This window comes from Macaca nemestrina, chromosome 18 (assembly GCF_043159975.1).
Source record: "Macaca nemestrina isolate mMacNem1 chromosome 18, mMacNem.hap1, whole genome shotgun sequence".
Classification (NCBI taxonomy): Eukaryota; Metazoa; Chordata; class Mammalia; order Primates; family Cercopithecidae; genus Macaca; species Macaca nemestrina.
The window spans coordinates 16437118-16451351 of NC_092142.1; the positions used below are offsets into that span (position 1 = coordinate 16437118).

The following is a 14234-nucleotide window of genomic DNA, read 5'->3' on the forward strand; positions in this document are numbered from 1 at the left end:
GGTGGGAATCTCTGTTCCAGGAGGGGCAAGGTGGAATGTCTGATTGGAGGAGGAGCGTTGATGGTGGCTGGATTAGTAGAGGAGCAGGAGTTTGGAGAAGAAGATCAAGGGAGCTCAGCTTTGGACAGGCTATGCTTGAGCAACTCAGGGGCAGAGCTGGGATTTAGATCCCAGACCTCACAACCTTCCTGTATTAGGGTTCTCTAGAGAAATAGAACCAGTACGATATATATGTCTATTATATAAATTGGTTTATGCAATTATGGAGGCTAGGTTCCATGCTCTGCCATCTGCAAGCTAGGGAACCAGGAAAGCCAATGACATTAAGTCCCAGGGTAAGTCTGAAGGCCCAAGAACCAGGAGCTCTGATCTACAAGGGCAGGAGAAGGTGAATGTCCCAGCTCAAACAGAAAATGTACAGTTCCTCTGCTTTTTGTTCTATTTGGGCTCTCAAGAGATTGGAGGATGTCTGCCCATATGGGTGAGGGTGGTCTTCTTTACTCAGTCTACAGAGTCTAATGCTAATCTCTTCCAGAAATGCCCTCATAGACACACCCGGCTGTAATGTTTTACCAGCTATCTGGGCATCCTTTAGCTCAGTCAAGTTGACACATGAAATTAACCATCCCACTTTCCCATTTTGCCACATCTGTCCCCCAGTCATTGAAAGACACTGTGACCCGCTGGCCAGGTGACCAGAAGGCCTAGGGCACAAGCCTGAAGGCTTCAGGAGAAACTTCCGCTTTACAGGGGCAGATTGTTTGGTAACTCCTTAGATTTAAAGCAGAAGCGCTTTGGGTTGAGCAATTTCATATGTGACAACTGTCTTTGTCACAAGCAACAGCAGAGACCTGCAGATGAGAACACCTTTATGAAGAGCAAGACCATGCTTTGAAGTTGGACAGAGATCTTGGTTCAAATCCTGGCTCTGCCGCTTGTTAGCTAAGTCACTTCAGGTAAGCAATTTAACTTCTTTGAGCTTTGCTTTCTTGATCTGTCAAGTGGAGGTAATAATAGTATTACCCCTTGAGGGCAGATAAACTGATGTATGTGTGTGGTTTAGCACGGTGCTGGTCCACAGGTGGATGGAGATGATCTTTGACTTTCTGTCTCAGAAAGTCGGTACCTCCCCAGGGGCACCTCATGCCCACAGCAGCCCAGCAGTGAGTCCTCACCAACTCATACTGACTTTCCAGTCTCCTATCCTCAAAGGATCTGACATTTTCTAGCCACCAACCTTGGTTTGCACCATGCTCTTCATCAGAAATGTCTTTGCCCAAATTCTCTTTGATGCCTGGGTATCTATTCCTTTAGAGCCCATTTCAAATTTCTCCTTCTTAAAGATGCCATTGGTCACTGATCCAATCTGTAGGATACTCTGTTTTGCCCAGATCCCTTTTGCACTGCCTTCCGGGACTCAGATACAGGGCGGGGGGCAAAACATCCCGGAAGGGGCGGGGCCCATGGACTGCTCCTAGAGTGGGGATAGTGATTACCACGAGATGGCGCTATTGAGCCATCACTGTCAACTGGTTTTTTTCTCTATTTTCATTTTCTTACTTGATGGGAAATGTGTGATTTCCAAATAGTCCCAGAAGGAATAGAACTGTGACTGTGTCCCACCACTAAAAAGGTGGTTTTGCGTATCTCTGATCGTCCTATCACATCGCCCACAGTTAAAAATTCCATCCCCACACCCAGGGGATTTGGAAGGAGAATATCACACCATTGCCACCACCCCCAATCCATGCAAATACCTTGGTACTTGCTATAGACACTTGGCATACAAATACTGCCTCAGCCTTTTTTTGATTATATTTTATATGTTGCATCAGAGTATAAAGCCCTTAAGGGTAGGACCTGGGGTCCATGTCAACTTATAGACTCGTGTTGACTTCTCTAGGATATGGAATTCACATAGCTCCTTGGAAAGCTGGAAAACCCAGTTTTAAAGCAACCCTGCTTCATTTCCACACCAATGGAAAGGAAAGCGATAAATCCTTTACGGCCAAGAGTCAGTTCTGTTTATTGCTTCCTGCAAATGCTATTGACGGTGGCTGGGGAAGTTGTTTGTTTTTTAATCTTTCCTTTGGCAAGGTCTCATTACTTATAGCCCTTCCTTATGTTCCCCTAATGGTGCAGGGGGCAGTGTTTGGAAGCCCAGTATGCAGGTGGGGTCTTGCACAGAGGAGAATCATGGCTTAAATAAATTTGGCTGAGTGTGGTGGCTCACGCCTGTAATCCCAGCAGTTTGGGGAGGCCAAGGCAGGCAGACAGATCGCTTGAGTCCAGGAGTTTGAGACCAGCCTAGGCAATGTGATGAGACCCCATCTCTACAAAAAATTAGCCAGGCATAGTGGTGCATGCCTGTAGTCCCAGCTACTCGGGAGGCTGAGATGGGAAAATTGCCTGAGTCCAAAGTGAGCCGAGATTGTGCCACTGCACTCCAGTCTGGGTGATAGGGTGAGACCCTGTCTCAAAAAAACAAATAAAAACCACCACCAACAACAAAAGAAACTTGGGTGGGATCATGCTTCCAGGCCTCAGTACTGTTGTCCCTTACTCTAACTCCTGCAGAGAGGTCCTTGAGTCGATGTAAGTGGACACACCTTGAAGTCAAGGTGCTCTTTGCAAAGCAACACAATGTTATTGGCATATTCCATTTGAATAACCAAATTTTGTAGTTGATTGTGCGCTGAGATGGATCCACGTTACATTATATTCTTATGTAGGGAAGCAGAAGTTAGTGCCAAGATTTAAAGAAAAATCAATGGGGAAAATAACAGTTGAATCTTATTTGTTTAAAAGCTTATTTCAGGATTTGTTTACACATTTAACAAAAATATTTGGAAATTAGTTTTATATTGCTATTTGTTTTAAAAATATGTATTATACACACATGGCTCAAAATTGGAAAGATACAAAAGACTGTATAGTAAAAGGTAGTTTCCACTCCCATCCTTGTCCTAACCAGTTTGTTTCTTCACAGGAATGGCAACCACTATTGATAGTTTTCTATGTTCCCCTTGAGAAATATTCTATATTGTAAATGTATATTCATCTATTCATCTATTTATTCATCTATCTATCCATTCATCTACCCATCTATCCATTTATCATCTCTCCACTTATCCATTTATGCATCCATCAGTTTATCCATCTATTTACTCATCCATCCATCCATCCATTCATCCATTCATCCATTTATCCATCCATCTACTTCCCATTAATCTATCCATTCATTCATCCATTTATCCATCCATCTATCCATGCACTTTCCATTCATCTATCCATTCATTCATCCATCCATTTATCCATTCATTCACCCATTTATCCATCTATTCATTTACTTACCCATTTATCCACTCATCTATCCATTCACACATCCATTTACCTATCCATTCACTCATCCATCCATCCATCCATCCATTTATCCATCTAATCCATTCATTAATCCATTTACCATCTATGTCATTTTTTTCCAGGAAGAGGAAAAGGGCAGCCATTATTTGGTTTTAGATGATAGACCAAACTTGTGCTACTGTTCCACTGGAAAAGAGATTTGGAACCACTCTCCTTGGTGTTGAGCCAGTCACTCCAAAGCTGTAATGTTGCAATGTCATAGATCTGTCAGGGAAGCCTGAACATTTTAAAAACAATTAGGTATGGCTATTCAGATTTTATTTTGACCCAGGATAATGAGTTTGTGTTTGATCCTGAAGCAGAGGGAGTTTTGTAATAAATCAGCAAGTGAAATTAAAAGTGAGACAGTGAGGTGCCATAAAAGGGTTGTTGGAAGCAGACATTCTCAAATCCATATCATATCCCCATCCCTGTTAAAAGCTATATAGGAGGTTATTTAACTTCTTGGGAGTCTCAATTTTCCTCTTACTTTCTGTGAGATGGGGATAATTGTATCTTTCTTTGCAGGTTAAAGGCTAACAGAATGCTTGGATATAGTCAGTGCTCATGTGGTAACTGCCGTTAACATTATTAAGCCCATGTAATTCTCTTCTTTTTTGTAAGCAATTGAGATCTTTAGGTTGAAGATTCAAGATACAATGTGACAGAGTCAGAGGGTGGGTGGCAAAAGATAGATACATATTGCAGGGCAGGGACTTGGAGTATGGAATGGAGAAATAGCAGAGGACATCTTCCAGCTGGAGTTAGAATGGGTGCTGAGCTACAAAGCTACTAGAGAAACAGGAACCTCAGGTCTCATCATTGCAGGGACCCTTGTTTCCTGCAAAGAATCCTGGGAGAAATCTCTCTCATTGTCTCTGGGCATTGTATTCACATGTCTGGCCTGGATAATGGTCTTCCTGCTTTTGGCCTCACCCTCCATCCACTGTCCTCTGCTGAATCTTTCTAAAATGCTTGCTTAAAACTCCTCATCACCTTCAGGAGAAAGTTAAATTCTTTACCACACAAGGCCATTACCTGGGGGCCCTTTCCAACTCCTCCCACCTCAATTTTGTCCACTTTTCTGCAGGTATCTAAGTATCATGATTTAGATGCTCTGGCATGCACTGTGCTCTCTTTCTGGAAGCCTCTTTTCTTTCTTCATCCAACTACCTCCCCTTCTTCCTTCAAGATTCAGCTGAGACCCTCTTGAGCAAATTTTCCAAGACTCCTTAAGGGGAAGGACGTGGTCCAAGTTGATTTGGTGTCTCCATCATCAAGCACAGTGCCTGGTTCACAACGGACTCTTCTGTGCATCTCTTTCTGTGAGATGGGAAGGATCAGAGGGTGATATTGGAGCTGGGTGTCTTAAAAATCTATGAGAGTGGAAGCTAAGCCAGTGACATTTGCTTTGTAGCTATTCTTGGTGTATTACAATCCTTCAGAGTGGTGAGGTTGGTGGGAGTGTTTAAAAAAAAAAAAAAAAAGGCACTGAGAAACCTAGTTTCTTTGTCTTGGATTTTCCTGTCTCAGTTCAGAGAGAGACTATCCGTCATATTTTATTTTAGCTAAACTAAGATTTTACTTTTTGTTGTTTCTTTTTTCTTTGCTGGGATCTTAAAAGAGATTGAATAAAAATGCAGTTGTAGGAATGGCTTTACACTCCCTCTGGTCTTGATGTTTTGTTTTTAGACTATGATATCACATGTCGAGACTATGATATCATGTCAGGACTAGGATATCAAGTTTATAATAGAATAAGAATTATGTATTATTTAAACTTATTTATTTTTATCAAACTATAATACACAATGGATTTTTAATGGTGTATATATATATATATATTTACAATTTTGAAATAATTTTAGATTTATAGAAAAGTTACAATGAAACTCTAGCAAGTTCCCAGAAATCCCTTCTCAGTTTCAGTTTTTCTTAGATTATTTTTTGTTGTTGTTGAGACGGAATCTCATTCTGTCACCAGGCTGGAGTGCAGTGGCATGATCCTGGCTCACTGCAACCTCTGCCTCCCAGGTTCAAGCGATTCTCCTGCCTCAGCCTCCCGAGTAGCTGGCACTACAGGCACACACCACCACACCCAGCTAATTTTTGTATTTTTAGTAGGGACTGGGTTTCACCATGTTGGTCAGGCTGCTCTTGAACTTCTGACCTCGTGATCTACCCGCCTCAGCCTCCCAAAGCTCTGGGATTACAGGTGTGAGCCACCGCGCCCAGGTGTGTTTAATGTTAAAAAAAGGTTAATGTCTTTGTCACAACTTTGGAAACTATTAACTGCATTCTAGATTTTATTTGAATTTCACCGGTTTTTCTAGTAATGTCCTCCTGTCCAGGATTCAATCCAGAGTTTCACGTTGCATTTATTCTCACGTCTCTGTAGTCTCTTCTGGTCTGAAATAATTTCTCCATCTTTCCTTATTTTTCATGATCTTGATAGCTTTGAGGGGTACTGGTTAGGGATTTTGTAGAACTGGACTTAGTGATTAGAACCTAGGTCTGGCCACCTGCCCATCACAGCATCAGTAAAAAGCTCCCTTGAAATTTACCAATGGTCACATGAGCATTGCAGATGCATCAGCCATCTTTGGTGCTCCTGGTACACGAGAGAGACCCGTATTGGAGACAGAGACCTCACAGACTCAGAGATTCATGTGCTTTTTCTGGTAATGATTTTGTCTGTGGGCTGATCACAAAGGTGGATGAGACTTTGGCCAAAGTCAAGGCTGCAGGGTCTGGGCTAAAAAATTCCAGAAAAACTACCTTGCCATGGGAGGCTGAGTTCCAAATCCCAGCCTGTGTGCAGCCTGCTTTACCAAATAATGAGGCACTGGGTGCTTTTTAAGGCAGCTGACCTTTGGAGCAAATTATCCAAGGAAATCTGATTAGCTAGTTCACCGGGTTCCTGCAAAATGGAGCCTGCTGTATTTCTGCAGCAGAAATGTCAGCATAATTGGAGTTTCTGGAGCTCAAAGAGCTTCTTTCTTGTTGTTTCCATCCTTTGGAGGAAAAAAAAAAAACCCAAACAAACAAAACCCAAACCCCCAAAGAATTGTTCTTTGACTTACATTCTTTGCTTTTGCACATGGTTCAGAAGCTGCTCCTGACTGTGTTTACGGCTTTATTAATCAGGGGAACAGACCCAACATCATTTAAACAAACAAGGCCCCCCCCAAAAAAAAAAAATTCCATCCCCATCACAGATGATGTGAGCTTAATAGAGATGGCCAAGCCAAAGACCTTAAATAAATAGGCTGACTTTAATTCGTAGGAAGGAGCATGGGGTGGTAATTACTTGAGGCTGTGTGCCATGCGATGTAACCAAATTCGAAACTCGCTAATTTCATTATTTTAATGGAAGCCTGCCTCCCATTCATTAGGCTGACATATGACTAGCCATTAGTAACAGTCCATTTCCAAAGCTATGGTGGATAAAGGGTGATTGGAAATAAGTGAGGGCCAGGCCTGGTGGAGGCTGGCAATGTTCAGAAGGGAACTGGTGGGTGGAATTTATGCAAGAGACGGGGAACACAACTAGGAAAATTATCAGTGTGAATGGAGGCAGCAAACCATTGAGTCCAAATACTGGCCTGAGAGACCTGGGTTTGAATTCTGGTTCTGCCACGTACTGGCTGTGTTCCCCCCACGCTGAGCTTCTGTTTGCTCATCTGCGAGATGGGAGTAATCATAGTTCCTATCTCATAGGGTTGCTTGCAATGATGCAATGAGGCAAATTCTTAGAGGGCTGTAGTATAGGGTTTGGCAAATAGTAACCACTGAATAAATGGTAGCTATGATGATGATAACGATCGCCGAAGTCCCTAGTATTTGGGGGCTTAGAGATTTTGCTGATGAAGAAATGAAGGCTGACAGAAATAAAGTAGGTTGTCCAAGTTTGCCTCAAACTTGACTCAAATTTCTGATTCTTAATCCTATACTCTTAAAACCCTATACTCTTAAAAAAAAGCCTATACTCTTAATCCTATACTCTTAAAACTCGTATTTTAAAAATCATTTCATTTCTTGAATAGGCCATTCATTCATATGATTGAAAATTTAAAAACAAGAGTATGCTAGAATATTCAGTGAAAATTGTCCCTTCTGCCTGGGACATTTCCTTTCCACAGGCAGCCATTGTTATTTGTTTCTTCTTTATCTTTGCAGGATTTCAGGTACGTACAAGCAAATACAAATGTATATGCACTTGTTTTTTTATTACACAGACAGTTCTGTATCCTGCCTTTTAAAACTTGCAATATATCCTGCTTATCTTTCTGTATCAGAGTATAATGAGTTTTTTTATTCTTATTTATAATTATATGTTTTTCTATTATAATGGCTATATTATGTTTTATTTAATTATTTCTCTCTTGATGAACAGCTGGGATAGTTCTAATCTTCTGCTATTACAAGCCACAGTGCAATGAATAACATTGCTTGTATGTCATTGTGTACAGGTGTATGTATATTCTAGGATAAATTTCCAAAAGTAGAGTTGCGGAGTTAAAGGGTGAATGCACTTCTAATTTTGATAATGCTCAAAGGTCTGGGGGCACATAGAGATGGTGCTTTTGCAGTAAGTTTAGGCTGCCAGCAGTTAAGAGAGCTATGCCTCAGGTTGCCAGTTTAAAAAAAAAATCTGAATAACGTGTTGATTAAAGAATGTGGTAAGGTGAAAGCTTGGAAATACTGGTATCAATGGAAAGACAGAAATGAGACAGGGATTGTGTTGGGAAGAGAACATGGAATTTCAAGTAATTTCTGCCTGGGTTTGAATCTTGACCCTGCTATTCCTGGCTGTGTGGCCTTGGGCGGGTTGCTTCACATCTCTGAGCTCATTATCCTCACCTGTAAAATAAAGACAATAATAACTTCCATTATAGGCTGCTGGAAGTCAAGAAGAAAATATAAATAGCAGTTAGCATGCCTGGCACATGGTGTGCGTTCAGAAAATAACTGGGGCCTTTGGGTGAGTAAGTTTGTAATGACTCATAACTAGCTAACATTATATTATATGTACTATACTGTATTAGTGGGAAATAGCTAACATTTATTGAGTGTTTACTATGTGGCAGGCACTGTGCTTACTGCATCCCATGAAGCATTCCACTTACCCCTCATAACAACTCTGTGAAGTATTCTTGGTCACCTCCCTTTACAGATGGGGAAACTGAGGCTGGGAAGTCAAGTACTTTGTCCAGTGAAACACTGTGAACAAACGACAGAGCTTATGTTTGAACCGAAGCCACTTGTCTTGGAGGGCTCCTCTGATCCCACATTGTGTTCTTTTTTTTTTTTTTTTTTGGAGATGGAGTTTCACTCTTGTTGCCCAGTCTGGAGTGCAGTGGCGCAATCTCGGCTCACTGCAACTTCCCCTCCTGGGTCAAGCGATTCTCCTGCCTCTGCCTCCCGAGCAGCCGGGATTTCAGGCACCCACCACTGCGCCTGACTAATTTTTGTATTTTTAGTAAAGACAGGGTTTCACCATGTTGGCCAGGCTGGTCTCGAACTCCTGATCACAGATGATCCACCCACCTCAGCCTCCCAAAGTGCTGGGATTACAGGCATGAGCCACTGTGCCCAGCCCATCCTATTCTTTTGATCCAGGTATTATAATTATGCTATAGCGTAAGAGGCCGACTTATTCTGAGACAAGGACATCATGGGTGGAGCCCCCTTCTCATCTCAGTGTGACTCAGTTCAGCTTCCCCATCTCTTAGGCAAATACCACTCGGTTCAGAAAGGTTCAGGGGCACTTTTCCTCTTTTTAGCTTAGTGCTTCCTCAGATGATCCGTGACTTACCACCTTATGATGATGCTGTGTAAGGAGTCTGAAATCAGATGAAGACTTTTATCCCTAAGTGATGAACACAAGCATTGCACAACCTGACTTGGGTTACCCAGGATCTATCCTCTGCTTGTGGTCGCTACTGCTAGGATTTTGGAAGAACCCATTAAAAACTAAGCTCTCTGAGGACAGGCATTTTTGTTTGGTTCACTATTGTAATGCCAATGATTAGAAAAATGCCTGGGTCCGTAGGAGAGACTCATGTCCAATTCATGAGTCTGCTTTAATGAGAAAGAGGCTGTTTGTTGCAGAATACTAAGAGATTTTATCGTTCTTGTCATAGGAACCAGGCAATATTCCAGACAAACACGACATCAGTAACATCCATATGACTGTGATGGGGTAGGAGAGAAGACCACTTTTCAGGTGGGACATTTTGATTGGAGAGGGTCTCTGATTCAGAGTGAGGTGAGCTCTTTTCCTCTTGGGAGTTCTTGGCATTTGATAGTCCTTGACATTTATTTAAAAATATGGAAGAATTTGAGATTTACTTAGACATCTTGGCATGCCATGCTAAACCTCAAACTTCCTGAATTTATTTACCAGCTAGGGGAAGCATATTCCCAACTTTAATTTTATTTACAAAGGGCCCTAATCTGGTGTGAAGTCTGAAGGCATATTTGTTGTACAAGTTACTCAATTAACCAGTGAGAAAAGAACAAAGGAAAAGTCATTATGCAGATGTATGCCCATTCAAAGCTATTCCGCCTCTAGATGCTTTCTTTGCAGTGAATGGAAGAACTTCAGTCTGCAAGTCTCTCGTCTTTGCTGTGTTTTCTGCTAATTCTCTTCCAATATTAGGCCGTGAATGATTAATAATACTGCATTTTGACACTCTTAGATTTTGTCATTTTTTTCAATATAAAAGCAGATAATTACAGATTATTTTAAAATCTAGGAAGTGAAATCAACCACGAATTACACTCTAACTCATCCACAACCCCTTGAATGTATTTCTTTTTTTTTCGATAGGAGATTGAAGTTTCTTTAGTCATTTACACAAGTCATGTCTGACAGTTGAGAAAATGCTATTCACATAAAACATCATAAATTAAAAGTATACAGTGTTTGTATTTTAATACAATAGGGTCCCAGGATTCAAACAAAGAATTTTGATCTCAGAGGTTGCATTATGTAATTAGTTTTCTGCTACAAAGAACTGTACTGGAGGTAAACTTGAAACTGCCTTTGCAGAAATTATAACTGAGGAAATGATGACAGTGACAAAGATCAGACCTAACCAACCACACCTTGTGTCTCGTCTTAAAGCTATCCGTATTCATTCCTGGGCATAGGCGGAAATAACCTTGGGAAGGAAATTAGTTTACAGTTTGACTCTGAAAGAAAATTGATAATAGCCCTTTCCTGAAAAGACCCCCTTCTTGCCTGGTGGGCAGTCTGCCTTTGTAGGACTAACGAATTAGCTACAAGGTTAGAAATTATGGCTTAGGGGTCATGCAGCCTCTGGTTCCAAGAGTCTGAACTTCCCCAAATTGCTCCTGGGGATAACATCACTATTGGGAAACCTAAGACCAGTGCTTGGGATGTTTTGCAGATCCTGCACTCAGTGGATCAGCTGACACTACCCAGACTGGTAATTCGGCTCAGCCAGTTCTGCCATCCCACCCAGGGACAGAAGACAGCAAGAAAACCTCACTTCCAACCCCTTGATACCATCTCCAATCTAACCAATCGGCACTTCCCACTTCCTGAGCGCCTATGTGCCAAATCATCTTTAAAAACTCTGATCCCCCAATGCTCCGGGGAGGCTGACTTGAGTAATAAGAAAACTCAGGTCTCCTGCACAGGTGGCTCTGTGTGAACTACTCTTTTCCCACTGCAGTTTCCCCTTCTTGGTAATTGGCTCTGTCTAGGCAGGGGGCCAGGAGAACCCATTGGATGGTATATTTCTCAAGAGTCAAATATTAATAGGTTTCACATGTAAGACTTATGTATGTGTGGGTGTATGTGTATATACATATACATATATTTCAATAGCTTTGGGGGTTCAGGTGGTTTTTGGTTACACGGATGAATTATAAATTATATAGTGATAAAGTCTAAGATTTTACTACACCCGTCACCTGAGTAGTATACACTGGATCCAATATGCAGGTTTTGGATCCTTCATTCCCTCTTTATCCTTTCCTCTTCAGAGTCTCCAGTGTCCATTATATCACTTTGTATGCCTTTACGTGCCTATGGCTTAGCTCCCCCTTGTAAGTGAGCACATCTGGTATTTTGTTTTCCATTCCTGAGTTATTTCACTTAGAATAATGGCCTCTAGCTCCTTCCAAGTTGCTGCAAAGACATTATTATTATTTTTTAATGGCTGAGTAGTATTCCATGGTGTATATATACCACACATTTTCTTCAGCCATTCATTGGTCGATGGGCACTTATTTTGGTTCCATATCTCGACAATTGTGAATCCTAAATTTTACATGCAAGGTTTTGCATCTGTAGAGGAAGATAGGATTCTCAGCGCACGTGCCAATTTTTGGCCCTTCCACTTAAGAATCCTCACCCGTTTGCTCTTCAGAATCAAATTCCTGACTATCTGGTGCTTCAAAGTTATCCAGAGGTTCATCATTCAGTCTCTGGGTTGCCTCTGTCATATACTGTACTCTGCTGCTTCTGCCAATTATTTATTCTCCTTTTTCAGGCGAGCGATTTCGTTGTTCTTTGTTCAATTTCTCTGTGAAGCTTCTCATTTTCCTTAAGTGTCTCCTAGAGGGTCTTCCTTTGTTCTTCTGCTACGTCTCTTGAATATTGAGGGGATAAATTTCGTTTAATCCTGAGATCAAATGCTTCTTGGGTGACTCCTTCAAGATTTTAATTGTCACTATATTCTGGGGCAGTGACAACTCTAGAGTGGCAAGACCTAGCCGTCAACTGGTCATTCCAGTGCTTCCTCTTGGATGTGCCTTTGGCCAGTCATGTTTTTTTTTTTTTTTTCTCCCCAACAAGAGATCTGGCTGTGGAAGGATGAATCATCTTCAGAATTCCTCTTGGGAAAAAACTCGTCTTTACATTCTCTTTGATTCTTCCTTGTTTTTCCTTTATACTAGGATTCATTATACAGTTGGTAAAGCACGAAGGATGGGAGGAGAGGCTTAATCGTCATAGTGAATTCAGGTGACTGTGGTAGCGGCACCTCTTAGGAGACCCACAGCCAACCTGCATTGACTCCCACTGTCACTGGAGTGGCTGTGGCACACTGCTGAAAAGACTTACTCTTACCTCTTGAGGCAAGGGGATGTAGCTCAGTGGTAGAGTGCATGCTTTGCATGTATGAGGCCCCGGGTTCAATCCCCGGCATCTCCAGGGTTTTGGCCGGGCGCGGTGGCTCAAACCTGTAATCCCAGCACTTTGGGAGGCCGAGGCGGGGTGGATCACGAGGTCAGGAGATCGAGAGCATCCTGGCTAACACGGTGAAACCCCGTCTCTACTAAAAAAATACAAAAAACTAGCCGGGCGAGGTGGCGGGCACCTGTAGTCCCAGCTACTCGGGAGGCTGAGGCAGGAGAATGGCGTAAACCCAGGAGGCAGAGCTTGCAGTGAGCTGAGATCCGGCCCCTGGCGACAGAGCGAGACTCCGTCTCAAAAAAAAAAAAAACAAAAGACTTACTCCTCTTGAACATACTCTTTTGAGTAGTTTTTGTATATGTAAAAAGGCAGAGCTTGCAGTGAGCTGAGATCCGGCCCCTGGCGACAGAGCGAGACTCCGTCTCAAAAAAAAAAAAACAAAAGACTTACTCCTCTTGAACATACTCTTTTGAGTAGTTTTTGTATATGTAATTTTGCATATTTTTAGTCCTAGTGCAATACAATTGTATTGCATTTTCCATTTACAGCATATTTTAATAATTTTGACTTTTATTATGAAACTTTCAAACAAAAAAGTAGACAGTATAATAAAGAAGATAAAAAAAAGTATATATGTAACAAGTATGTCAGCTGGGTGTAGTGGCTCATGCCTGTAATCCCAGCATTTTGGGAGGCCGAGGTGGGCAAATCACTTGAGGTCAGGAGTTCGAGACCAGCCTGGCTAACATGGTGAAACTCTGTCCCTACTAAAAATACAAAAATTAGCTGGGTTTGGTGGTGAGTGCCTGTAATCCCATCTACTCAAGAGGCTGAGACAGGAGAATCGCTTGAACCTAGGACGTGGAGGTTGCAGTGAGCCAAGATCATGCCACTGCACTCCAGCCTGGGCAACAGAGTAAGACTCCATCTCAAAAAAAATTATATATATATCAAGTATGTAAATGAAATATAAAAGGTAGAATAAAAAAAAGATAGCATAATACATATTCATGTATTTATCGCTTAGAATTAACACTAATATTTGTTGTATTTTCTTTGTGCATTTTTTTTTTCTGAAATGATACAAAAGCAAGTACAGACATCATGATATTAAACCCTAAATCAGTGGCTCTCAACTGAGGGTGATTTTGACCCTCATCCTCCGAAAGAGGACTTTTGGCAATGCCTGGAGACAATGTTGGTTGTCACAAAAGGAAGCGTTCCTGCATCCCTGATAGAGATCAGGGACGTTACTAAACATACTACAATGCACAGGACAGCCCCCTCCAAAACAAAGAATTATCTGGTTCTAAACGCCAGTAGTGCTAAGGTCGAAAACCTGTGGTCTAAATGATTATGAATGGGTTTCTTAAAATGCAAAATTTCACCTAGCCACGTAGCACTATCACTTCTAACAAAGTGAAAAATAACTCTTTAAAATTGTCTAATAACCAGTCCATATTTACCCACCATTCCACTAAAATGTTTTTTACAGCTGGTTTTAGCAAACACTTTCTCATTTTATTAGCACTTTTAATAGCATCTCATTCTAAATGACTACAGAATAGTCTGTTGAATGGATTTTCTGAAATTTATTCAAAGAATCTATTATTTTTGGATATTAGTTTTGCCTCCAGGTTTTAGACAAATCGTAGTTTTG

At 41.5% G+C, this 14234-nt stretch overlaps 1 non-coding gene across 1 annotated transcript; it reads left to right on the top strand.

Moving 5' to 3' along the window:
- The first annotated feature begins 12520 nt into the window (after positions 1-12520).
- On the top strand, positions 12521-12592 carry TRNAA-UGC (transfer RNA alanine (anticodon UGC)). Its single transcript has one exon. It is a non-coding gene; the product is annotated as a tRNA-Ala (tRNA).
- The last annotated feature ends 1642 nt before the right edge of the window (positions 12593-14234 follow it).